The 27,432-nt window shown below is 45.2% G+C and overlaps 1 protein-coding gene across 2 annotated transcripts in view; it reads left to right on the top strand.

The window, feature by feature from the left end:
• Positions 1 to 27,432, top strand: part of RIMS2 (regulating synaptic membrane exocytosis 2) — a 510,981-nt gene that overhangs the window by 420,976 nt on the left and 62,573 nt on the right. The gene's annotated exons all lie outside the window — the stretch shown is intronic.

Below are 27,432 nucleotides of genomic sequence, written 5' to 3'. Positions count from 1 at the left end.
AATCTGATATTAGGAATGGCAACTTACAAAAACCTGTAGGGGAACACTTCAATCTTCCTGGACACACAATTGCAGATCTAAAAGTAGCCATCCTGCAGCAAAAAAACTTCAGGACCAGACTTCAAAGAGAAACTGCTGAGCTACAGTTCATCTTTAAGTTTGACACAATCAACTCTGGATTAAACAAAGACTGTGAATGGCTTGCTAACTACAAAAGCAGCTTCTGTTCCCTTGGAATTCACACCTCCAGATCAGCTGCTAGAAGTGGGCCTCATCCTCCTTGATTGGATCACCTCATCATCTCCAGCCTGATCCTGGCCTGCATATTTATTCCTGCCTCTGGAAATTTCCACTACATGCATCTGACGAAGTGGGTCTTTGCCCACGAAAGCTTATGCTCCTACACTTCAGTTAGTCTATAAGGTGCCACAGGACTCCTCGTCGCTTTTGCAGATTCAGACTAACACGGCTACCCCTCTGATACTTGATAGCAGGTATATATTCTCACCCCTGCGTTCCAGACTTGGCGTGGCCAGCGTCTTTCTCTCAATCCCTCGGGAAGAAGTACGGCGAGGTTGGACATCCCACAGACCTCAGGAGTCAATCAATACCTGCCAGCAGGTGTAGATGATTGGAGCTCCAATGGGGTAGGCTACTAAACCCCTCTTTATACCCCTTGGGTCACGTAGGCTTCTTCCTGGTCTCAAGTGGCCAATTAGGAAAAATGGCTTTGAACACCAAGTTTCCTAAAATGAGTGCAAAGCATAATTCACACCTGAGAAAATGCAGACAATGGGCACCTCTGGTATGTGATGGGCGAAGATTCCTCTCCTGGGACAGTGCAGGCATGTCAATTACTGGTACTAGCCATCAGTGTGGCGGGAGGCCCCAGGTAGTCAGCTAGCCCATTTACTGTCTAGTTTCTGTTTATGGTAGAGTTAGGGACAGGCAGCACACCTGCCTTCCCAGGGCATCAAAGGCTGACTGCCCTTCTCTTGCTCTGTGGGTGGGGGGGCGGGGGAAAAACAAGATGGGGTTCATATCTGGCTACAGGGAGATATCGTTTAAGGGTGGCATTTGATCAGCTATGGGGATGACTGCTTTTCACCAGTGTGGGCCATAAGGTCCAGGCTGCTGCCCTTGAGAAAGCTCCATACCATCTTTAAACTCAGGATTTGAATCTTGTACAGGGCTGGGAAGAAGTGAGTATCTGCTGTGGAAGGCAGCAGTAACTGAAAGAGGAGTCTTCTTCCCTCCAGTTCTCTCCTCCTAAGCCCTAGCAACTGCCTCTAACCAGCAGGATAATTTTAAAAAGTAAAAATAGGAGTATGTTGATTTTCTACTCATTACCTTCCCCTCTTGATCTACTCTGAGGGATGACCCCAGTGATGAGGACTGTTGCTACTGGAGCAATAAAGGAATCTCCTTTTCACAGTGGATCAATACAGCATATGTACAATGCTGTATTCACAAAAACATAGTACAGGCAGTCCCCGGGTTACATACAAGATAGGGACTGTAGGTTTGTTATTAAGTTGAATTTGTATGTAAGTCGGAACTGGCATCCAGATTCAGCCGCTGCTGAAACTGACCAGCGGCTGACTACAGGAAGCCCGAGGCAGAGTTGCTCTGCCCTGGGCTTCCTGGAATCAGCCGCTGATCAGTTTCAACAGCGGCTGAATTTGGACGCCTGGGACAGAGCAGCTGGGGCGCTGCCGGGTAGGTCCTCGCAGCGCCGCACCTCAGCGCTGCGGGGACCAACCCAGCAGCGCCCCAGCTGATCTACCCCAGGCGTCGACGGCGAGAAAAGCCTGGTCTACTGTCCCGCTGCCCGCGTGCTCCGCGGCTTTGCTCCGCGTCTCCCTGGTCTGCTGGTGGGGGGAGCAAAGCCTTGGAGGATGCAGAGCAGCTTTTCTCGCCCCGGAGGATGCGGGTGGTGGGACTGCGGCGCATCTGAGCGTCCTGCCGCTCCCGTCCTCCGGGGCGAGAAAACCCCGTTCATAACTGTGGATCCGACGTAAGTCAGATCCGCGTAACTCGGGGACTGCCTGTACTGCTATTATTCTAATCTGAAAGACTGTATAGTCAGTCATCAGGCCCATCACTATATACTTCAATTGGAATTCTGTTGAGTAAAAACTGAATAGGATTGGTCCGGACCTTTTGGTCTTGGGATACCTGAGTTCAATTCCCTGCTCCACCACAGACTTTTTGTATGAATTTGGGCCTTTCTGTGCCGCAGTTTCTCATCAGTAAAATAGTGATAACAGTACTTCTCTATCACACAGGTGCTGTGAGGATTAACATATTAAAGATTCCAAGGGGCTCATTTATACAAGTAATGGGAGATATATAAGTACCTAAAACAGAGGGATATCCTTCAGGATATGGACTGTAGCATGAGAAATCTCTCAACTTTTTTTTGCTAAAGATAGCAAGAGAGGATTGCCCTTCCAAATATAAGACTCTTCAGGCCAATAAGTAACATGGTCTTTTTGCAGTTTCTGCTGCCCATTTGAATACTGGGTTAGGCTCCCAATGCCTGATGGGATAAAAATATTATTGCAGGTGGATTTGGGTACATGTCATCAGCCTTCCATGATGCACTTACTTCCTCTCTCCCTCCCCCCGTCCCTCCCGCTATGGTGAGCTCCCTTCACCAGCCAAGTGCGAGAGGCATGCACAGAATGCAAGCACTTTCCCCTCACTCCATTAGCATTCTGGGAATGGGATGAAAAGCTAGCCAGTCCCGGAGTGCACAGCTGCTGCTCCTCCCGTCCCTCCCAAATGGTGTGTTTGCTGAGCACCCCACCCAACACTAATTCTCCCACTCTCAGCATCTAGCATTCTTCCCAGTCCCCCACCAGCAATGTTTAACATAATTGTTGAGTACATCCCACCCACCATCAATCTTACCCCGCATGCCTCAACTAACACTCCACCACCACTACCAACAACAATCAGAACAGGCCTTGGTTCTCCCAAACAGTCTTGTGAGGTGAGTCCTTACTACTGCGTAGAATCCCATTCATTTTAATTGGATTCTTGTGCAAGAAAATGTATGTTCTGGGCTTTAGTTTGCAACACTGAAGTCCCTACTCATGTCCAAAAATTCAGTGAAACAATACAAATAAATGTTTTAGCCTATAACTTGTTCAAAATTAGAAGTTAAAAATCTAATTTAAAAACTACAAAAAATCATCCAGCCAACTATCATCAGCTGAAAATTTTAAAGGCCAGGAGCCTATGGATGCATCTACACAGCACCGTAACTCAAAATAAGATACTCAATTTGAGTTATGCAAATTACATATCTTATTTTGATGCTATTTCTAAATAGCTTATTTCATCATTTGGCGCTATCTACACACTGCCAAATTTCAAAATAAAGTGTTATTCCAAAACGTCCCTTACTCATCATAGAATAAGGTTTACAGGGACATCGGAATAGTGAGCCCAAAATAGTATTGCAGTGTAGATGCACCTAAATGCTCTACCTATTGTGATGATGAATTCATGGTCAAATAAATCATCAGCAGACAGGATGTGGCATAGCAGTAAAGCAGGGGTCTCCAAACTTTTCAGCCCGAGGGCCGCATTAACTATCAAACAGCAGTTCGGGGGCCGACTACACACTTGAGGTCCAAATAAAAAACAATCAAAACATGGATGTTGTTTTTAATTATTTATTTAATATTATTTTATTCAGTTATTATTTAATAACACATTCATACACTACACATGAACACCTGTATTAGTGTGAATGGTGAAATTGTTTCCTGGATGCCAAAATAGCAGACATTTCTGGCTTTAGATTTGTTGTCCCTAACATCAACAGTGACCTGAGATTATCATCGGACAAGTTTGTTCTCAAATTGTTCTTCACGTATTTCATTCTTGAAAATGTTTGTTCACACAGGTATGTTGTTCCAAAGATTGAAAGGTACCTTGATGCAAAAGTTTTGACATTAGGAAAGTCTTCCTTGGGCAAAAACTGGTAAAAACCCACCAGTCCTATTTTGAACTTGTCCCTAAGGAGGTCATTTGCTTGCAACTCAATGACTTCCAGCTGCAGTTCATCTGGGCAACTGGCCACATCTGCTTCAAATGGGTTTTGAAACAATCTCACTTCTTCTGCCTTTGAATCCAAAAAGGTCTCCACGGGCCGGATGAGAGGGTCTCGCGGGCCGCATCCGGCCCCCGGGCCGTAGTTTGGAGACCCCTGCAGTAAAGCATGGTAAAGCCTTTAAAATAAGATACATGAGTTAATGCAATGTCTTAAATACATTTGCAAACATTTAAAAATGTATACAGTATTTAACAAAAAGCTATTGTATATTTATCCATCCAAGTAAAATATGAGAAGATAATTAATTAATGTTAAATCCTGGCATAGGCATTTTGAATTGGTTCAGTTGTAGCCAGTGTATATTCTGGCGTGGAAGGACTCCAGAGAGAGTTGCTTTAATCCATCTGAAATGTAACATAAGCCTACAGAAGCAATACTTTGGTCTCCCGAGAGCAGTAATAACACAAACTTGCAGTGCTTTGGAGAAGATAAATTGCCAGCCTACTTCACCCTGCTGACCAAGCCCACCAAAAGTAACTTTCCAGTGAGGCATTAGGACTCAGACAGTTATGAGAGATATGAAAGCTCGCGTGACTGAAACAATTAGTAAGCACTGACCTTCCTTTAAGTTGATCATAGGAGACAGTACTGTATGTGCAGCAAATATGAGTGACATTTGAGCATATATATATACATAAGACCTGAAACAATGCCAGACTGTTCTATGTGCAAAAAGAAATAGAACAATAGCCAAAGGGAAGATGATGACAGTTCAGAAATTATGAAGACAAATAGAGGAGGCTACTTATTGGATACTTACTGGTTTCAGTTTGTGCTTTTAAGTATAACTGCAGTTTATTGTTAGAAAGTTTGTAATTTTCTCTATTTGTACAGATGTGCAAATTGTCAGTGTGTTATTTCATGACAGTTACTGGATTTAATAAAATATTTAATATTACTGAATGTACAGGGAACATCCAGTTTCCTCATTTGATTTGTGACAAAGCAATGGATAAAAGAGACCACAGAGTTTTGAAATTCCTTTAACTCTTAGGAACTGGATAAATGTTTGGATAACATTTGGAAACTAACTAATTTTGACTGGTTGCGAGAAGGCTGCAAATGTGTGCAGGCCAAAGTATGAGACAGGATATCTTAGGGTATGTCTACACTACAGATTTAGTTCGAACTAATGGACGTTAGTTCGAACTAACTTTAATAGGCGCTACACTAGTGCTCCGCTAGTTCGAATTTTATTCGAACTAGCGGAGCGCTTAGTTCGAACTAGGTAAACCTCATTTTACGAGGATTAAGCCTAGTTCGAACTAGCTAGTTCGAATTAAGGGCTGTGTAGAACCTTAATTCGAACTAGTGGGAAGCTAAGGCTTCCCAGGTTTCCCTGGTGGCCACTCTGGCCAACACCAGGGAAACTCTATGCCCCCCTTAAAGGGGCACAGGCTGACTACAGTGCCCGTGCCAGGTGCAAGCCTGCCAGCACCCAGCCAGCAGACCCTGCACCTGGCACGGATCGAGCCAGCCAACCGATGCCCCCCAGCCCTCCCCCTCTTCCCGGGACCGCAAGAGGCGGGCACCCGCCTGGGCTAGTGCGGACATCGTGGACCTCGTCTACGATCTCCGCACTAGGCACAGGAAAGTGGCCGGCTTGGGCAGGAGAGCTGCCAGCATGGCCACCCAGGAGCAGGTGTGCAAGAGAATCAAGGGGGTCCACTGAGACCCCCGACCCTGAGCCCTGAGCTTATAATGGCCGTCCTGGGTCAGACCAAAGGTCCATCTAGCCCAGTAGCCTGTCTGTCAACAGCGGCCAACCCTAGGGACCCTGGAGGGGATGGACCGGAGACAGTGACCAAGCCATTTGTCTCGTGCCATCCCTCTCCAGCCTTCCACAAACTTTGGGCAGGGACACCACTCCTACCCCCTGGCTAATACCACTCCATGGACCCAACCTCTATCACTTGATCTCACTTCCCTTTAAACTGTGTTCTAGTTCTAGCCTTCACAGCCTCCTGCAGCAAGGAGTTCCACAGGTTGACTCTTTACTTTGTGAAGAACAACTTTCTCTTACTAGTTTGAAGCCTGCTACCCATTCCTTTCCTTTGGTGTCCTCTAGTCCTTCTTTATGGGAACTAATGAAGAACTTTTCTGTATGCACCCTCTCCACCCAACTCCTGCTTTTAGAGACCTCTATCCTGTCCCCCTTCCGTCTCCTCTTTTCTAAGCTGAGAAGTCCCAGTCTCTTTAGCCTCTCTTCATATGGGACCTGTTCCCAAATCCTGATCATTTTAGTTGCCCTCCTCTCTCCCAGCCTCTCTCTTCCCCTCTCCCACCTCCTTTTCCCAGTCTCCCCCAGTTTTGTTCAATAAAGACAGATTCCATTTTTGAACACAATTGTCCTTTATTTTGTACATCAAGAAGAGGGGCTAGGGAAGGGTAAGTGGAAGGAGGTGAGGGAGGAATGGGACACGAGCCCCCGATGGGGAGGACTGGGCTGGCTCTGTGGGCTTCTGGGGGTGGAAGCTCTCCTGCAGCCCCCCAATTGCCCCCTCTCTCCAGATGGCAGCCTGCCGCAAGTGTAGCCGGGCTGATGGCCGAGTGCTGTGATGTGCCCAGTGTGGGCACTCCGGGCACTCCAAGCCAGGACTGGTTTTCAAGCGGGGCACCCCTGAGAACTGTTGTGTCCGGGGTGGGGTCGGGACCCTTTAAGCACAGCCCTCGACTAGCCTGAGACAGCATCTCCACGCTCTAAGTCCTCCGCTGATGCCCTGCCGGCACTGCTTCCGGCCATTCTTAAGTCCTGTTCAGGGTCCACTTAATGTGGACATACTAGTTCGAATTAGCAAAACGCTAATTCGAACTAGTTTTTAGTTCTAGACGCGTTAGTTCGAATTAGCTTAGTTCGAATTAACTAATTCGAACTAAGTTAGTTCGAATTAACTAATTCGAACTAAGTTAGTTCGAATTAGCGCTGTAGTGTAGACATACCCCCACAGAGGCAAAACAAGGTGAGTGTGGACTGGCTTTAGCCCTGATTCCCATACTAACTCATTGCTATAAGAAATACCCACCCTGTGTGCTTGATGTCCACTTTCCTTGGACATGATCTTTCAATCAGACCCCAGGGTAGAAACTGGTTGCTTGGGGAATTTAAGGCAATGAGACAGAGAGGAACAGTATGGAAGCCAGCAAGCTAGAAGTGGGGCTTGTGACAGTGAATTGATCCCCTAGTATACTAAGTAGGTGAGATACTCACCAAAGGACGTCAGAGGTAGGTTTGCCATATTGTGGCTGAGATGCAAGTGAGCAGGGAGAGCATCTGTAGAAGATGGTAGGACTCCAGTTGGAGAAAGAGAATATTTCTGTTCAGTCATTTACACCAGTGCATAATGTGTGTAAATTACTATCGACCTGGTAACATTTCAAAATATATATTGGCTCAGCAGGTACCAAATTGATCTATGTCCATGGAACGTCAAAATGATACTTATGAAATTATACCAGTGAATCACTGGTTTGTAAACAGGAAAATAAGATCAATCCACTGCCAATGAAATAAGGCTGACTGATTTTTGTGTCCTATATAGTGCATGGAAAACACTGCTGTTATAATCAGTTAATTTGCAGAGCTTTCTTAGCGATCCAGCATGCAAATTTAGCAAAACTGGACAAAATGCTGGACAAAAGCCTTTTACAATTGTAATTTGTCAAATATGCAAATATATTTTACATTCTCTAGAGCACTTGGGAATAATGGAAGTGGGAATAGTTATTTAGATGATGAGGATGTAGAGTGCGGAAACCCAAGTGGAGGAACCTTAGGATCAATGAAGCACTGGGAAACTGGTTTGAGCTGAATTTTATCTTGCTGTAAATGTCTGTGTTAATATCACCGAATCGCAGAAAACTGGAGAGTTACTACCATTGTAGCTATGATGTTTTAGTTATGATGATATATGTCCTGAATTAAACATATAGTATATCTGGATCCAGTTTCACAGTCATGGGAATAGTTGAAAGAAATTAATTTTCAAGTACTGTCACAGTCATGTAGGGATCTTAAATTTCTCATCTCAAATTTGTATCAGACCTTAGATTTTGTACAAACAAGCTGTTACCAAATGTGCATTAGAAATGTTTTTTTGTTTTTTCCTTTCCCCCTATCTCAATTCCAGCTGATGCAGTCACTTTTAAACAAATGTTTTGTTTACTCTCCTGCAAGGTTAGCAGTTATAACATTGAAACTGAAAGGGAGTCATATTTCAGTTGGCTGTCGTACAAAATAAGGGAAATGTAAAAAAACCAACACAACAACCCAGAGTTTACCTAGGGAAAAATCAAATTTAATTTTATAATCTAAACCAGGGGTGTTGAACCTTTTTTGGGTCGGGGGCTGTTGACCTGCAGAAAAATCAGTTGGGATCAGTCGGGGAGGTGGCAGGGGGGTGGGGTGGAGTGCCAGCATGGGCTCCCCAATGCTAGGGGAGGCCCTAAGCCTTGGGGGCCAGATCCAGGCAACCCAGGGGTCGCATGTGGCCCCTGAGCCTTAGGTTCCTCACTCCTGATCTAAACTGTTGTTGGTAACATAGGTACAATAATATGAGGCTAATTCTTGACATGAAGAACTGACCCCTAATTTTTAATTGTGTACCTTTTACATTCTTAAAGAAATCTTTAAAGGAATGAGTACAAAGCTCTTTTTTCCACAAAGAAATGTAAGTAAGATTAGTAAATTATTTGTGCTTATAATACTGTACTTTTATAAGCATTTCTAAAGTTTATTCTGATTTAGTTTCAAATAAAAAGATATATGCTGAGATTCAGAGTAAGAAATATCATCTTAATTATTGATAAGACATTAGGGCTATTTTTTTCAGTTTTTACTTGTGAAATGTGACCTAGCGCCTTTATCAAGTAGAAAGTATAGGTATAATAAAAAAATGTACCAAAAAGAGTAATCAGCTTCTATTAAACAGCATGCAGGGTCCTATAATAAAAACATTTACTTGTTTAATAGCAAAGTTCAAAGGCTAGTAAGACAGGACTTTTACCTGTATATTTTCAGATATGTGGTTGCGGGAGCTGCATCAGATTTTTCCCAGTGATGGCAGGGAGAGGAGGTGAGCTAGACAGAAAATTATATATAATCAGCACACACACATGCACACTCATACTATGCCACCCTTATTTTTCATAGCAGGATAACAGGCCAGCAGCCACCACTCTCTCTTCTCTGTCCTTATAGCTGGATGGCTAGAGATTAGCAGCTGCTGGCCGACCACCCACCTCTGCAGGTAACGCTGCCACCATCAGCCACCCTCACTTCTACATAGTGCTAGACCTTTTTACTGAGATTGGTGGTTACAGGATGGGGACTAAGGCAAAATATGGGTGACTATTACTCCCAGCATCACCCTGTTTAGTTTATTTTAATTTCATTTCATATTTTTAACCTGTAAGTAGAAAAGTTACACATAAGAGGTCTCTCTTTGGACTAGAAAAAGAGGAAATGAAGTAGAATATCAATGGATTCATGTCTCTCAGTTATTTTCAACAGAACCAAATTGCATATTTGCCTATGAGTGGTTGCACTTGCTAGGGCTACCTACATTAAGAAATGCATGGCGCAGGACTCAGTGCAGAACTCTATACTTGGGCAAACTAATGTTGACTTTAAAAAAGACCAACCATTGTTATACAAAAGTGGTTTTGTAGCCAATCAGCCATGGAAGTGCCTTCACTCATATAAAACATAGGGTATTCCATATGCCATTATAGGTTGAAGATGCAGGTATATCGGAAGAATGTTCTCTGAAGGCAGTGGAAAGAAAAATAAAAGGATTGATCTTGGGAGAAGATAGGTGTATGTGTGTGTAACTAACTGGCAATCTGGAAAATATTGGTTTTCTTAGATTGTTTTTTGTGTTCTGTGTAGCTTGGTGCTTCCAAACAGAGGTGCCCAAATCAAGGAGTTCCATGGACATAGATCAATTTGGTACCTGCTGAGCCAATATATTTTTTCTTAAAAGTGCTATAGTTTTTCTTATATACCAGAAGATTTATCCAGCGTTGCTCAGGTACTTAGCTCAATTAATGTTTGTGTTTTGAAAAATAAAATGAAAATGTACATGCTTAATTTAAATCATTGCTCTGAGGTCGGGCTACAAATGAGGGGGTTAGTATTCAGGCTGCCCAGGCAAAGAAAGAGGACTATCCCAGCCCTCTCTTACTACAGCTTGTGGCCAAGTCAGAAGCACCTCTCTGTGGTTGCAGCAGCTCCAGCAGGCACATCCAGGGGAGGGGTGCATGTCCCGCAACTGGGGCGGGTCCAGGTTCATCTGATCCAGGCACTCCCCAGCCAGAAGGAAGAATGTAGGAAACTGTACTTTCCCCTCGCTCCCTGACAAAAAGGGAACAGACAGCAATATTACCATACAAATCCCTACCCTCCCTAATGGCATCTAGGGGTGGGAGGCATGGGGCTGGGATAATCCCAGATCTGGGGGAGAGCACCCCCCCAGCCAGTCCCTTTCGCCTACCTGGTGATTCTCTTCTCTATTTGGATTCATGAGAAGCAATCCTATTCCAGGCAAATCCCATTTTCCTGGCACAACAAATCCTTACCTTGCTTTAAGTTATGATGAGAGGAAGCTATATACCTAATTTGGCAATCCTAGCCCTTACTGTTTAGGTGGAGGTCTTGAACAAACAGAAAGATAGGGACAGTCAGAGACAAACTCTCTCAGATATATATTAGATTTATTTTCTAGTATTTTAAAATTTAGCTATACAAAAGATCTATTCTGTTAGCTAGCTTCCAATTCTTCATCTTGGCAGGGGTTAAACTAGATTACCCTTGCAGTCCCTTCTTGTTTCACTAAGGTTCAGTTCTTCTTCGAGTGGCCCCGTGGGTGCTCCACTCTAGGTGTCGGGTCCGTCCCGGCGCCACTGATCGGAAGATTTCAGAGCCATACCGGGCCGGGCCGCGCATGCTCTCTGCGCTGCTGGTCGTTCGCGCCCTTTCCAACGATCGCGGCTCGGCCCCCCCCTCCAGTTCCTCTCAACCGTCCTCGGTTGCTGACGGAAAAGGCGATCTCTCTGCGGTCGCTTGCCTTGTTCTCCTAAAAAAAAAAAAAAAAAAAAAACCATTAGTCTGTAAATAGTTTGACTTTTCCTGTAGTTTAGTTAGTTATTAGTCTTTGTTAGTTAATTAGAAAGGAAACAGAACATAGTTAGTCAGTTGCGCGCTGAAGCGCTTTTTACTGGTCAGTTTCACCGCCATGTCCGGATCACCCGGCTTTAAGCGGTGCGGACAATGTAAAGAGGCAATGCCTGCGTCTGATGGGCATAGTCTCTGTTTTCGTTGCTTGGGGGAGTCTCATATCCCAAGCAAGTGTGCCCACTGTTCTAAATTGACTCCGAGGGCAAGACGAGACAGGGATCTCCGCCTCAAACTCCTGCTCTGCGACAAGGCTCTTCAGCCATCAAACCCTCTGCAGCAGGAGTCCTCACAAACCCCAAAAAGAAGGGCAATATCTCCTGCAGCAGCCGGAGCGAAAAAGAAAAAAGCCTCCCCTGCCCGATCCCTGCCAGCGGTCCCTCTCCCCCCGGTGAATCAGGGAGACCGGGGATCGGACAACAGCCGCTCCGCGGCTAAGTCAATTTCTCAGCCGCGCTCTGCAAAACAGGGCAAGCATCGCACTGCGTCTGCCCCACCGCCAGTCTCCCCTCTCCATAGAGAGCACGAGCGGGATCCGACTCCTTCGGGGAGTAAGCGGCCTCGGCTAACAGCGCCGCCGGATAAGTCATCGTCCCCGGAACGGCGGGACATGCTGGGGTCAGCAACGGAGTCGGCTGCCCAAGCGGTCAACGAAGCGGTGCCGCTTGCCGTTCCGCGGGAACGCGCTCCTTCGGCACCAGACAGACGGCACCGGGAGAACCCGGCACCGCAGAGCGAGGACCCGGTTCCGTCAAGGCAGCCGGCACCGGAACCTGTCAGCGGCCCCGCAACACACCCGGTGCCGCAGGAGTCATCTGCATCGGCACCGAGAGAGTCATCGCAATCAGCTAGACTGCAAACAGCCTCTCCTTCTTCTCATGAGTCACGCTCCCCATCTGTTAGGGAGGTTTATCGCAGCACAGCACGACACTCTGCAAGTGCTAAAGGGCATTCATCAGCCCATGCACGGGCATCTGGGAAGTCGATCCCTAGGGATCATTCCTTGTCTCCCTCTCCTGTGCATTCAACATACCCTTCCCCACCTCAGTATTCGGGATCGGGGAGAGTACCTTACTACCCAAGACATAGGTCCTCACGGTCCCCGCAACGAAGATCTTCCCACTATTACAGAAACACATCTCGTTCTCCGAGTTACTCTCCTCCAAGGTCTCACCATACTAGACATGGTAGCAGATATGCATCCAGGAGACCATCCCCTGATTCTGTTTATCGTTACCACAGGGGTTATTACACGGGTAGGCAGGACAGATCACCGTCCCACTCGTGTTCCTGTTGTTGCCGTCAATCATCTTACAGGCGCCATTCACAACCGGCCTCTGAGCATCGGCGCTCGCAGTCACCCAGACCACCTCCTAGTGCCACCTCAATTTCGGTCCTGTCGGAGCCTGAAGAGGGCCAGATATCGGACACAGATGATCGGCCTCCACAAGCTTCGTCGCAGGATGCCCAGTCTTCTTTCCCCGACGACGCGGTTTTTGCTATGGACTCCTCACCACCAGATGACACCAGAGAGTTTCAGGACCTCTTTAAAAGGGTAGCACAATCACAGGAGGTTCAGTTAGCGGACGTGAACGTGAAGCAATACAAGTTACTGAAGAATTTACACCCTAGACAGCAATCTAAGGTGGCTTTACCGCTGGACGAGGCTATCCTGGAACCAGCCACAGAAATTTGGAAGACGCCGGCTTCCACTACTCCATCCTGCAAGCGAGCAGAAAAGAGATACTTCATATCTTCGAAGGGTGCTGAGTTCCTTTTCACTCACCCTCAGCCAAACTCGTTGGTTGTGGATGCAGCTCTTCAAAGAGCTAAGAACCCGCAAGTAAGAAACTCGGCAGCAGACAAGGACGCAAAGAGATTGGACATATTCGGCAGGAAAGTGTACTCCTCTTCAACTCTTCTCCTCCGGATTGCAAATTACTCAGCGTTGCTCTCCAATCATAGTTTTGACAACATTGCAAAATTGTCGGAAATTGCTCAGCGAATTTCCGAAACGGACAAAGTACTTCTCCGAGCTATACTGCAGGAAGGCTACGCATGTGCCAGAGCAGGCTTGCAAATCGCCATGGATGTGGCGGACACAGCGGCTCGATCAATCGCAACAGCAGTTTCCATGAGAAGAGCTTCATGGCTTGCGACCGCTGCCGTACCGAAAGAATTACAGTCTAAGGTCGAGGATCTTCCGTTCGACAGAATCAAGCTGTTTGCGGAGAAGACGGACGAGGTGCTCCACACGGGTAAAGATTCCCGGGCTACCTTACGTACCCTCGGGATGTATGTTCCACCTTTCCGTCGTAAACGCTATTTCCCATTCCAAAGACGTTACGATTACCAGTTCCGCAGACAACAAAACCGTCCATACGATCAGAACCGGTCCAAGCAAAGGACACAGCGCAGACGCCCTCAGCCACCCAGGGTGAATAACGCAGGAGCACCCAAGCAGCAAGTTTGACTTTCAGGTCAAGGGCACGCCGGTCGTTCCGGTAACAGTCAGAGGCACCACTCCCATCTTCAAACATCGGTTGCGACCCTACTACCATCAGTGGGTGGCCATATCATCGGACAGATGGGTGTTGGAAGTGATAAAATTCGGACTCACCATCCCATTTACATCCCTCCCTCCTCCTACCCCTCCCACCCCGTCCCTTTTCAGGGACCCTTCTCACGAGGCCCTCCTAAAACAGGAGGCCTATCGCCTGTTGGAAATCGGAGCAATAGAAAGGGTCCCAGACCAATTCAGGGGAAAAGGATTTTATTCAAGGTACTTCCTGACTCAAAAGAAAACAGGGGGTTGGAGACCCATACTCGATCTACAGGAGTTAAACCGTTATCTGCGAAAGCAGCGGTTCAAGATGGTAACTCTGACTACAATAATCCCTTCTCTAGACACCGACGACTGGTTCGTAGCCCTCGACCTCCAAGACGCCTACTTTCATGTGGCCATACACCCGGCGCACAGACGTTTCCTGCGATTTGTTATAAACAACGAGCACTTTCAATACTGTGTCCTCCCGTTCGGGCTGGCTTCAGCTCCAAGAGTCTTTTCAAAGACGCTTGCCGTTGTCGCCGCCCATCTTCGTCGTCTCGGAGTCATCATATTCCCTTACCTGGACGACTGTCTCATAAAGGGAAGGACGGCACAAGAGACAACTCAAATGCTTTCAAAAGTCATAGAGACTTTCAACTCACTCGGGTTGATAATAAACGAACAAAAGTCCACGCTTATTCCAACACAAAACATAAAGTTCATAGGAGCGGTTCTCGACTCCCGCACGGCGAGAGCATACCTGCCCACGGACAGATTCCAGGCAATAAAAGACCTGGTCAATCTTCTCCAAAAGACCACAACAATCTCAGCACATACTTGCCTGCGATTGCTCGGCCACATGGCGGCGGCCACCTTTGTAGTCCCGCATGCACGTCTCCATTTAAGGAACTTACAGCACTGGCTGTCAACGGTGTATGTCCCCATGAGACACGACATACGCAAGTTGGTTACTCCTCCATCCCACGTACACAGGTCCCTCCGATGGTGGACGAGCCCATTAAACATCCTCACGGGAGTACCGTTTCACCAACCTCAGCCATCGGTTCAATTAACATCGGACGCTTCACTCATCGGATGGGGTGCTCACATGAACGGAGAGCGCATCCAGGGGCAATGGTCTCACACCGAGAGGCGTCTTCATATCAACCAGCTAGAGTTGAGGGTGATCTTTTTGGCATGCAGACACTTCCTCCCCAGTCTGAGAGGCAAAACAGTCAGGGTGCTGACAGACAACGTAGCGGCGATGTACTATATAAACAGGCAGGGAGGGGCAAGATCACGTTCCCTATGCGCAGAAGCGGTACGATATTGGAACTGGTGCATACAGAACAACATAAGCATAACAGCGTCATACTTACCTGGCATAGCCAATGTCATTGCCGATTCCCTCAGCAGATGCTTTCCCACGGACCACGAGTGGGAGCTGAGGCTGGACGTACTCCAGGGAATCTTCTGCAGATGGGGAACACCCCTGGTAGACCTTTTTGCGACGTCTGTCAACAAAAAGTGCCGCCTCTTCTGCTCCAGGGCGGGGATCGGCAAAGGATCCCTCGGCGATGCGCTCCTGACCAATTGGAAAAAGTCGCTACTGTACGCTTTTCCACCAACAGTCCTCATTCCCAGAGTGATAGAGAAAATCAGGACGGAGAGCGCGACAGTAATTTTAATAGCACCAGCCTGGCCGAGGCAGGCATGGTACCCACTCCTACACAGGATGTCACTTCGACAGCCATGGCCTCTGCCCTTGTATCGAGACCTCCTCTCTCAAGATCGGGGGGCTCTTCTTCACCCCAAACTAGAAACATTGCACTTGACAGCGTGGCTCCTAACTGGCTTACGCTAGATGAAAACCTCTGTTCAAGCCAGGTCAGGTCCATATTGATACATAGCAGGAGGACATCTACGCGAAATACTTACCTGGCAAAATGGCGTAGATACTCTCTCTGGTGTCTCCAGAATAACGTTCAACCATCGACTGCTCCTCCACAACACATCCTTGAGTACATCCTTCATCTCCGAAATGCTAAGCTTTCTCTGGCATCCCTCAGAGTTCACCTAGCAGCCATCAGTGCCTTCCATCACCCGATACAGGGTTATTCGGTGTTCTCTCACCCGATGTTAAAACGATTTCTAAAAGGTCTAGCCAATATGAGCCCACCTCGAAGGCCGCCTCCTCCGTCGTGGAACCTCGACCTGGTTCTCGATACAATTATGTATCCCCCATTCGAGCCTCTGGCATCTGTATCTTTACAGATGCTAACCATGAAGACCGTCTTCTTGCTCGCTATGACTTCAGCTCGTAGAGTTAGTGAGTTAGGGGCGATAATGGCAAACCCTCCCTTTACTTCTTTCTCGAAGGACTTGGTAACGTTACGTTTACACCCAGCGTTCATACCCAAAGTAGCTTCATCTTTTCATATCAATGAACCGATCGTCCTTCCTTCCTTTTACCCTAAGCCACACTCCTCAACGAGGGAAGCCCTGCTACATACACTGGACGTTAGGCGGGCTCTTTCATTTTACATAGACAGAACCCGTCAGTGGAGACGAACAGATAGACTTCTAATATCGACAGCGAACCGATCTAAGGGTACTGCACTTTCCACTCAGCGCATTGCCAAGCTTATCACTCTGTGCATTACCACATGCCACTCCATTCGGGATAAACCCTTGTCTTCGCAGCCGCGAGCACACTCGACTAGAGCAGTGGCGACATCTACAGCCTTTGCCAGAGGAGTTCCTTTAGCCGATATCTGCAGGGCAGCCACTTGGGCTTCCAGCTCGACATTTATGAGGCATTATGCTATAGTTCAGAAATGGGGGGCGGACCATTCAGTAGCTTCCGCTGTCCTTTCAACAGTAGATCCTAAGTAACCCGGAGCGCTCTTAGTTCCGACTACTGCTTTATAGTCACCTAGAGTGGAGCACCCACGGGGCCACTCGAAGAAGAAGGGGAAGTTACTCACCTTGTGTAGTAACGATGGTTCTTCGAGATGTGCCCCGTGGGTGCTCCACGTCCCGCCCTCCTCCCCGCTCCGGGTTGTTTTCTGTCTTTCTCTTCCAGAGACCGAGCGGTGAGAGGAACTGGCGGGGGGGGCCGAGCCGCGATCGTTGGAAAGGGCGCGAACGACCAGCAGCGCAGAGAGCATGCGCGGCCCGGCCCGGTATGGCTCTGAAATCTTCCGATCAGTGGCGCCGGGACGGACCCGACACCTAGAGTGGAGCACCCACGGGGCACATCTCGAAGAACCATCGTTACTACACAAGGTGAGTAACTTCCCCTTCCAGAGTACACAAATATCCATAGGAGTATTTCCAATGACTTCAGAAAAATGGATCCTGTAATACTTAGGGCCCAAACCACTTAGACCCATGATTAATGTATGCATATAAGTATTCCTTTTTACTTCAGTAGTAGTAAAGTTAAACCAGGCATAAGTGTTTGCAGAATCTGGATGGTATTGACTAGGAAACCAGAGCAATATGTTCTGCAAATGATTTTCAATGCTGTCAGCCTCTTCCTTAAAAAAACCACACTAATAAGCTCTATATTCTTAAAACAGGTGGTCTATTTTATTATCAAAACAAAACTGAAATATGGAAAAAACTGTGAGTAAAATATAAATTCTAGCTTGACCTTCTTCTACCAGCCTTCTTTTTGTTTTGTAATTAGCATTATGAATAGTGAAATGAATGTAGCGTGACATTTGTTGGTAAAAGGATTGCTAAATTAGCTTGTTTTTATTCAGAGCTTAGGAATTCTCAAGAGATCTGTGGTTAAAAAATATACACACCTCATCATAATAAGTCTTCAGCTTTTTTTATATCTGTTTTCACAATAAAACAGGTTTTCCTAAATTGTGTTACATAAGAAAGTCTGTGATGATTCCTTATAATCTAATTCATCTGGGCCCACAGCCTAGCATCTCAGATGTTGATTTACAACAGCTGAGGATATGGCCCCATTTTTATTTTTTTATCTGTCAGATGAGCTCTAGTTTATAAAGGGACAGGCCACACCATTGCTGATTTTCAAAGCTTCTTCCTAACTTGATTTAGTACATATGAATTTCTTGACAGAAATTCTACAGTGTAAGAGCATAATAAATACCTTTATAGATTACTTTTATACTTTTCTTCCAGTGAATATTCACGTGTGCAATCTGCTAATATTCCCAAGATACTTGAATTCCAGATCACTGTACTGTGTATAACTTCAATACATTATTTATACTCAGTAAATAAGCTTTTATTTTTTCTTGTTTTTAGATGGAGCAGTATTTCTGTGATTGCTTTGGGTTTACATAGCCATTTCCAGAAGTCAAGATTTGAATAAACTAAACTCAGTATTCCATAGAATGTGATATTTAATCACTCACGGAGTGCCTGTACAAACCCTTCTGCACTGCAGAAGTGCTGGTATATAGGATACCAGAGTGATGGGTGGCAGACCAGCTACACTGGCTGGCTCCATGCCGTGGAGGGAGACACTACTGTAGCTCCAAATACATTGGTGAAGAGAAGGCTATTAGGTTTGGACAATAAGAAGAAGGCTACTGGGTCTATTTGTGTAAAATATTTGTGTGAATACTTGTGTGAAAATTACAGCATTTAATCTTTGATGCAGTGAATATTTTGAACAGTGCTCAAAATTTGAGTTACATTCAGTATATTACATGCTGTGTGAGATTATTTCATGGAGTTATTTTGATAATTGAAACACTGGAGTTTTATAGGTCTGTATATTTTTACCGTAAAAGTTGTACTTTCAAAGAGGGAGATATGCAATACTTTTTAGAAAGTGAACTCTTACTAATAATATTATATTTAAACATAATCCATGCAATCAGCAATATCATAATGCTCATATGGTAAATGGGGATTTGTTTCTAAGGACAAAAAGTAATTTGTAAAATAATTGGTCTCAACAGAAAATAATAAAGATGGTCATAAAAAGTAAAGCCCAAGTTAACAAACATCCTTTGTAGAATAATTCAAGTTAATATTGCAGACTCAACCTGTGTATACTATACAGTGGTTTCAGGACTTCTCTCTGCTTATATTAACCAGTGTTGTAAGTGGGATTTTACATTGATGCCCTCCTCATCCAATTTGAAGACAAACAGTATTCATATTAGTTACCCAAACTACACCCTCCAACACTGTATCCATGACACGTGACTCAGTGTGCTTTGTGCAGGTATTCAAAATGTGATTGTGTGTGCTCACTGACTCTACTGAGATCCATGAGCATGACTTTCTCTCAGAGTATATCTATACTGCAATAAAACACCCATAACTGGCCCGTGTCACCTGATTTTGGCTCACAAAGTTCAGTCTATAGGACTATAAAATTGCAGTGTATATGCCCAAGCTTGTGATGCAACCCAATCTGTTGGACCTTCCCTGCTCATGGGAGCCCAGAGCCCAGGTTCTAGCCCAAGCCTCCCATTAAATTGTACAGATTGGTGATCATCCCTTTCCTCCCCTACAGGAGGAAAGAAGCGGGCAATAACAATGGTAATATTTCCCAGAGGACTAGTCTTGTTAGTCTGTATCTACAAAAACAAGTCCTGTGGCACCTTAAAGATTAAGGGTATGTCTATACTACAAAGTTAATTCGAACTAACAGGCGTTAGTTCGAATTAACTTTGATAGGCGCTACACACGCGAACCGCTAGTTCGAACTTAATTGGAACTAGCGGAGCGCTTAATTCGAACTAGGTAAACCTCATTTCACGAGGACTAACGCCTAGTTTGAATTAACTAGTTCGAATTAAGGGCTGTGTAGCCACTTAATTCAAACTAGTGGGAGGCTAGCCCTCCCCAGCTTGCCCTGGTGGCCACTCTGGGCACCACCAGGGAAACTCTTCCCGGGACCAGGCTGGTGGCTCCCGGGAGCCTGCCCATGTCCGCAAGAGGCGGGCGCCCGCCTGGTCTAGTGCAGACATCGTGGACCTCATCCACGACCTCCGCACTAAGCACAGGAAAGTGGCCATCTAGGGCAGGATAGCTGCCAGCCTGGCCACCCAGGAGTAGGTTTGCATGAAAATCAAGGTGGTCCACTGAGACCCCCGACCCTGAGCCCTGAGCTTAGAATGGCTGTACTGGGTCAGACCAAAGGTCCATCTAGCCAAGTAGCCTCTCTGTCAATAGAGGCCAACACTAGGTACCCTGGAGGGGATGGACCGAAGACAATGACCAAGCCATTTGTCTCGTGCCATCCATCTCCAGCCTTCCACAAACAGAGGCCAGGGACACCACTCCTACCCCCTGGCTAATACCACTCCATGGACCCAACCTCCATGACTTTATCTCACTTCTCTTTAAACTCTGTTCTAGTTCTAGCCTTCACAGCCTCCTGCAGCAAGGAGTTCCACAGGTTGACTATTTGCTTTGTGAAGAAGAACTTTTTGTTGTTAGTTTGAAGCCTGCTACCCATTCATTTCATTTGGTGCCCTTTAGTCCTTATATTATGGGAACTAATGAATAACTTTTCTTTATGCACCCTCTCCACACCACTCATGCATTTATAGACCTCTATCATAACCCCGCTCAGTCTCCTCTTTTCTAAGCTGAAAAGTTCCAGTCTCTTTAGCCTCTCTTCATATGGGACCTATTCCAAACACCTGATCATTTTAGTTGCCCTTCCCTCTCCCACCCTCTCTCTTCCCCTCTCCCACCTCCTTTTCCCAGTCTCCCCCAGTTTTGTTCAATAAAGAGAGCTTCTATTTTTGAACACACGTGTCCTTTATTTTGTACATCAGGAAGGGGGGCTAGAGAGGGGTAAGTGGAAGGAGGTGAGGGAGGAATGAGGTACGAGCCCCCCAATGGGGAGGACTGGGGTGGCTCTGCGGGCTCCTCGTGGTGGAAGCTCTCCTGAAGCCCCTTGATTGACCCCCCTCCGGATGGCAGCCTGCGGCAAGTGCAGCTGGGCTGATGGCCGAGTGCTATGATGTGCCGAGTGTGGGCACTCAGGGCACTCCAAGACAGGACTGCTTTGCAAGCGGGGCACCCCTGAGAACTGTCTGTCCGGGGTGGGGGTTGGGTCCCTTTAAGCACAGCCCTCGGCTAGCCGGAGGCAGCAGCTCCATGCTCTAAGTCCTAATCTGATGCCCTGCCGGCACTGCTTCCGGCCATCCTTAACCTCGTTTCAGGGTCCACTCAGTGTGGACATGCTAGTTCGAATTAGCAAAACGCTAATTCGAACTAGTTTTTTAGTCTGGATGCGTTAGTTCGAATTAGTTTAGTTCGAATTAATTAATTCGAACTAAGTTAGATCAAATTAGTGCTGTAGTGTAGACATACCCTAAGAGATTTATTTTGGGCATAAGCTTTCATGGGTTTATTTAAAATATCATCACTGAGCGCATAAGTGATCACTTCCCTGAGATGAATGGGTCAGTTTGCACCTCTCCTCTCAGAGCTATTGTTCCAAACTGTCTACATACTGATATCTGCATATACTTGCTTCATGTTTTTAAAGTTTTATTCTGGAGAATAAGATGATAGTTTCAGAAAAATACCAGTGTGGAATATGGGCGTTTCAGCTGTTTTCCTATCATAGGGTACGTCTAAACTACATGGCTCCGTCAACGGAGCTATGTAGATTTGTTTGTTTGGCAAAGTCAAATGAAGCCGCGATTTAAATGATCACGGCTTCATTTAAATTTACATGGCTGCCGCGCTGAGCCGGCAAACAGCTAATCAGCTGTTTGTCCGCTCAGCGCACTAGTCTGGACGCTCCCCTGCCGACATCAAAGCCCTTTGTCGGCAGCCCCGGTAAACCTCATCCCACGAGGAATAACGGGGCTGCCGACAAAGGGCTTTGATGTCGGCAGGGGAGCGTCCAGACTAGCGCGCTGAGCGGACAAACAGCTGATCAGCTGTTTGTCTGCTCAGCGCGGCAGCCATGTAAATTTAAATGAAGCCGCGATCATTTAAATCGCGGCTTCATTTGACTTTGCCTATGTGTCTAATCTACATGCCTCTGACGACAGAGGCATGTAGTCTAGACACAGCCATTCAGTAATGAAAAGGTCACTCAAGAACATATAGTACAGTGTGTAGGGAAATATGTCAGGGTTGCATTCAAATATCAGTATTATTATATCAGTTGGGGACTCTATTGTAACTATGTTAGTACAGAAATTAACAGATTTAGTTTGGCAATGGCTTTACATTATCCAAGATATGTTAACATTTAGTTACTTTAGTATGTTTTAAACAATTAACCTTAACCCTTTCATTTATTGTGATTCTGTAGTTTAACAGCACTGGAGTCAGCTGAAGTAAACCAAGGTTATGTTTTCATCTCTGTCATATTTGCCAAGTGATCTGGGGAATGCCACTGAACTTTTATGTCCCTTATTTCCCAGTCTGCAAAATGGAAACATAATTACTTTATAAAGTAGAATCAAATCTCCTGAGAAATAATGGAATATAAGTAATATTCCTGCTGAAATAGGAATGTCATATCATAGCTGAAGCAAAGGTCAGATCTTTGCTGGATTTATGTCCTTTCCAGCTATATCAAGGCTGGTGTCTCAGCCTGGTTTAGTGGCCCTGGTCCTGCCTGCCTACTGGCTGTTCAAGGGCATGGGTCATCCCCTGATCTTGATTCTTAGAATTTGCAAAGATTTTTTTAATGGCCTTTTGCCCTTTTTAAAAGGTATATAAAGGAATCCTTAAAACCTGAAAACTCTGTGGCTGTGTCTACACTGGCATGAATTTCTGGAACTGCTTAAAACGGAATACTATTCTGGAAAAGGAGCGTCTACATTGGCAGGCTGCTTTTCCGGAAAAGCCCTTTTTCCGGAAAAGCGTCTGTGGCCAGTGTAGACGTGCTTTTCCGGAAAAGAGCCCCGATCGCCATTCAGCCCGAGGAGTAACGGTAGTTCAGAATAGGAAGCCTAGTCCGAACTACCTAGTCTGTGCCGCGTGTAGCCGCGCGGCACGGAGTCTGCACTGGCGGACATTTAAAAATGGCGGCACCCGGCAAGATGCAAATGAAGCCCGGGAAATTCAAATCCTGGGCTACATTTGCAACTCCGGTTGCCTACATTACCACCCTAGTTCGAACTAGGGTGGTAGTGTAGACATACCCTTTGTCTTTAAGGTGCCACAGAATTCCTTGTTGTTTTTGCAGATACAGACTAATGCCTCTGAAAAAAAAATGTTTTTTTTGTTTTAACAAGCTGGTTGTCACTCTGTACTTATAACACGTCAATGTGTGCTATAAGGATTAGAATCACTTTCTGTAGGTTTGTTTTATAATGCATATATTTACCCATTTATATATTCAGTATATTAGTCATGAGAACAAGTTGTCTTGTAATAAGCATACTTACAATACAGTACCCACTTGATTTAAATGTCAACACATTATAATTTGAAATCAGTTGAGTCTTTTAATTTTTTCAGTAATGTCAAGAGTGAGCAAGATAAGTTAGTGTTTTTCAAGCTCCATATCCAGTAGTTGGAATAATTTATCTTTTATAATTTATGTGCTCTGAAAAAGGTCTTTAAAATTAAGTAAAACCACTGTTGAACTTGACATTGTAGTTCAAAGTATTGCCAGTAATTTAACACCCCCCAAAAAATACACCTGGCTTCAGCACTGAGACAAGGAAATTGATTTTTGTAGCGACTCTGCTTTCCTGATGCTTTGTTGCATCAGACTCTTCCAGGCTGCACCCACTCAGATGCAGTCAGGTGTTTTTCAACATGAGGAAATTTCTGTTTGTTTCTCAGATAAGATAGATCTCATCTGGATTTCACTGTGCTGGGGGCATAGCGGCAGCAGTGTATTTGAAGAAATTTCAGCATTGTGCTTAAAGCACTGCTTCAGCCTGTGAGCTGCATACTGGATTAGTGTACTTTACCTGACCTAGAAGAGACTCCTTCCCTTCTTGCAGCTTTTATGAATATGTAGCACTGTCAGAAATGAATGAAATGTAGGGGATGTAGAGCTGAACTGTGTTATGATTTATGTACGACACAGGCACTCCGATATTATTTATGAGCTGTTCAGGCTTAAAAGATGCTGAACACATTGATTCTAATCCAGAAAAGCATTTGAGTCTCAGGCACCTGAAGAGCCCCATTGAAGTCAATGGTACTTGCTGCACAGCATGTACCATTTTCAACTGCCTGTCTCTGCTAGAGCCACTGTCTCCTTGAGCTTCACCACTTTGAGCAGCCTCAAAATACTCCATTACAGTAAGTAATGTGACTTGTAGTTTAACTCTTCCCATCATATTTTATATGTTAAATGAGTTCTTTATTGGCGAAGAGATTCAGCTACCCAAACATAAGGGCTACGTCTAGACTGGCATGATTTTCCGCAAATGCTTTTAACGGAAAAGTTTTCCGTTAAAAGCATTTGCGGAAAAGAGCGTCTAGATTGGCACGGATGCTTTTGCGCAAAAGCACTTTTTGCGGAAAAGCGTCCGTGCCAATCTAGATGCGGTTTTGCGCAAGAAAGCCCCGATCGCCATTTTCGCCATCGGGGCTTTTTTGCGCAAAACAATACTGCGTTGTCTACACTGGCCCTCTTGCGCAAAAGCATTTGCACAAGAGGGCTTTTGCCCGAATGGGAGCAGCATAGCATTTCCGCATGAAGCACTGATTTCAGACAGTAGGAAGTCAGTGTTCTTGAGGAAATTCAAGCGGCCAGTGTAGACAGCTGCTTTTGCGGAAAAACTTGCCAGTCTAGACGCAGCCAAGAGGTATAAAAAATACTTCTGTGTTTAATTACTGATGGTAAAAATGTATTAGTAACCACACTGAGTTATAGCTCATCAGTTACTTACACAAACAGCAATGCACATTACTTTGAAACTCACAAAAAACAATAAAAATACAAAGAAAAGAGACAGGAACAGAGATTTTCCTTTTCTCCTAGTTTCTGATCCTTATCCCACTGTCTTGATGCTTGGTGTGACTGACCATTAGGCCAGGCAGTCCGTTATCCCTACCTCCACCGAGCTTCGAGGTGCCCTTCACCCAACCCTAAGTCTCTTTTGTCTGTTGCAGACCGCGTCAGGCGAGCAAGTCTGAGCCGGCGGCGCGGCTGTAGTAAGTCTACCGGTTGCGTCTCGATCCGGCTCCCCGGTTGAATCGCGGGGAGAGGCGGGTCCGGGCCCTCCCCCTCTCACGGGCCCCAGCCCAGGGCCCTAAGGACACGGACCTGGCTGTGGTCCTGTCTGGTTGGCAGGGCTTCTCGCTGTAACACGCCAGCCCTCAGGCTCTCTCTGCCCGCCCTGGGTCACTTCCTCTTCCTGCTTACCTGCCATCAGCGAGAGTACAGTTTCTCAGCTCGGGTCCCCGCTTCACCTTCTGCCCTGGGAGCCCGCTCTTCGCCCATCTTCTCAGGCTTTTAAATCTCCCAGCCGGGTGTCCTGCGTCTATGCCCGGGTTCCGCCCCTCGTTGGTGTGCCAACATCGATGACATCATCCTGCGTCCGCCTGCCATTTGCTCCTTCCCCAGTCAGCTGCATCTCCCAGGCAGCTAGTCGCTGTGCACATGCTGGGTGGCCGCCGAACAGCTGGCGCACTGCCAATATCGTGCCCCCCGGGTCGCCACACAGGCGGGTATCAGTGGGCCTCCGGTGCAGGGCAGTTCTGCCCCATCACACTTGGCAATATGCAGGTTGCATCAAAAAATCCTGCAATAAACATATAAACTAACCCACAAACAAAAGTTGCACTCCAGCATGTATGCCAAGCAGATTTGTTGTCCCCAAAAAGGAGAAGAGTCAGAGAGCCTGTGACATCTACTAGAAATTTTGTTATTGCTATTGATTTTATATGAAATCATCTACTAAAGGGAGGGATGGCACTACAAATTCTTGAGAGAGAGAAAGGGATGGAATTATCTTTATATCAGTGGTAGTTCTGGAGATCTCTTAAGCTACATCTACACAATGGAGCTATACCTCTGGTATCCTGAAATAGCTATTGCACATCTTTAACACAAGCCTGTTATATCAAAATATAACGCTATTATGACATCCTAGTAAACCTCATTGCAGGAGGGATAAGGGACATTTCAGAATAGCACCTTATTTTGAAATAACATTGAAATAAGCTATGCAATTTGCATTGTGGAAATTGTGTTGCTTATTTGGAGGCAAGGGTGCTGTGTAGACACACCCTTAGTGACTACATACACTTGGGCTGATAATAGATAATAGGAGTGATTTGTCCTAGATGATTGCAATTTTAGTCAATTTTATTTGTCTTTATAATTACTATAGTAGACTCACCCATGTTTAATTTCAACAGCTTGACAATAAAACAAACGTATGTTTCATTTTAAAATATACTATAAATTTCAGTGTGTTGTACTGACCACCATATGGGTTCTCAACCTGGGGCTAATTCACCTCATGATGGGCACTAACAAGTCTAAAGAGACAGTAGCCTCTTTTTCTCGAAGGTTAGGTGGGAGGGGATGGATCCTGAAAGTATGGGAGAAGAGTTCTGAAGCTTTTTACTTGTATAATATGGGGTCACAACATGAAAAAAATACCCAGTGATCTAATGCAAATCTTTTAGAGATAAAGGGTTCAGGATTGTGGTTATTTTACACAAATTTCGCTAAGCTATCTACTGCCATAGTTTATGGAAATTTGTTCCTTCTCCTCACTAGCTCCTTTACTACATCTGAGAAATGTATTCTTTGGTATTAGGAAAAAAAACCCTCTTCTGGTAATATGATCTCAAAAGTAAAAATATAAGAAAAGATTTCCAGTCATTCATCTTGTTTCTTAAAAAAAAAAATCAGATGAGAATTTTGTCTCTTTCTATTATCAGATCTCTCTTCTGCTATTTCCTTCTTCAATTTAATTAAAAAATAATGTAATGGAAAAATCTGTGATGACACTGCCTAGTTTTTCTTCACATAATTAAAATGTATTAAATAGTGTTCTGTGCAGTGTAAAGTTATACATTTTTAATTAAATATATTCCATCATCTGATAGAGATTCCTCATGTCTACCCTGTCAAGGATTACTTAATGTTTTCACTCCATACAAGCACTCGGTTAACCTAGTGTTGAGCACCATAAAATGTATATTACATTAATAAATAGAATAAACACAATGTTAGGACTAGGATACCTTTTATTTCAGATTGTATAGCGTCTGACTCTTTGGTCTTTACGTAAGGCTTATGTAATTACAATCAATTTATCGGCTTCTTACATCTTCCCTACACAAGAAAGAAATTTTATTTTCAACTGTTAATTGAAGACTATAGTCTTAAAGACCTTGATTAGGGAAAGAACTTAAGTATGTGATTAACTTTTAACACTCAAAAAGGTTTTAAGCAGGTACTTAAAGTAACACATGTGTTAAGATGTTTTCCTGAAAAGAAAGGCTTTCCTAAATTGAGACCTAACTGTAATTTAAGTTGACTTTCTTTTCTGTTCTGTATGAATTGGATTTTTTTTTTTTTTTTTTAGTATTCCATTTTATTCTTGCAGCAAGAGTGTTCAAAATCAGTGGTTTTAGAGCAGTTGGTTTTCATTTAGCTGCACAACAATCTTTGTTGGTTAT

Source organism: Pelodiscus sinensis, chromosome 2 (genome assembly GCF_052426305.1).
Source record: "Pelodiscus sinensis isolate ZL-2025 chromosome 2, ASM5242630v1, whole genome shotgun sequence".
Taxonomy (NCBI): Eukaryota; Metazoa; Chordata; order Testudines; family Trionychidae; genus Pelodiscus; species Pelodiscus sinensis.
This window is presented reverse-complemented; position numbering and strand designations above follow the sequence as displayed.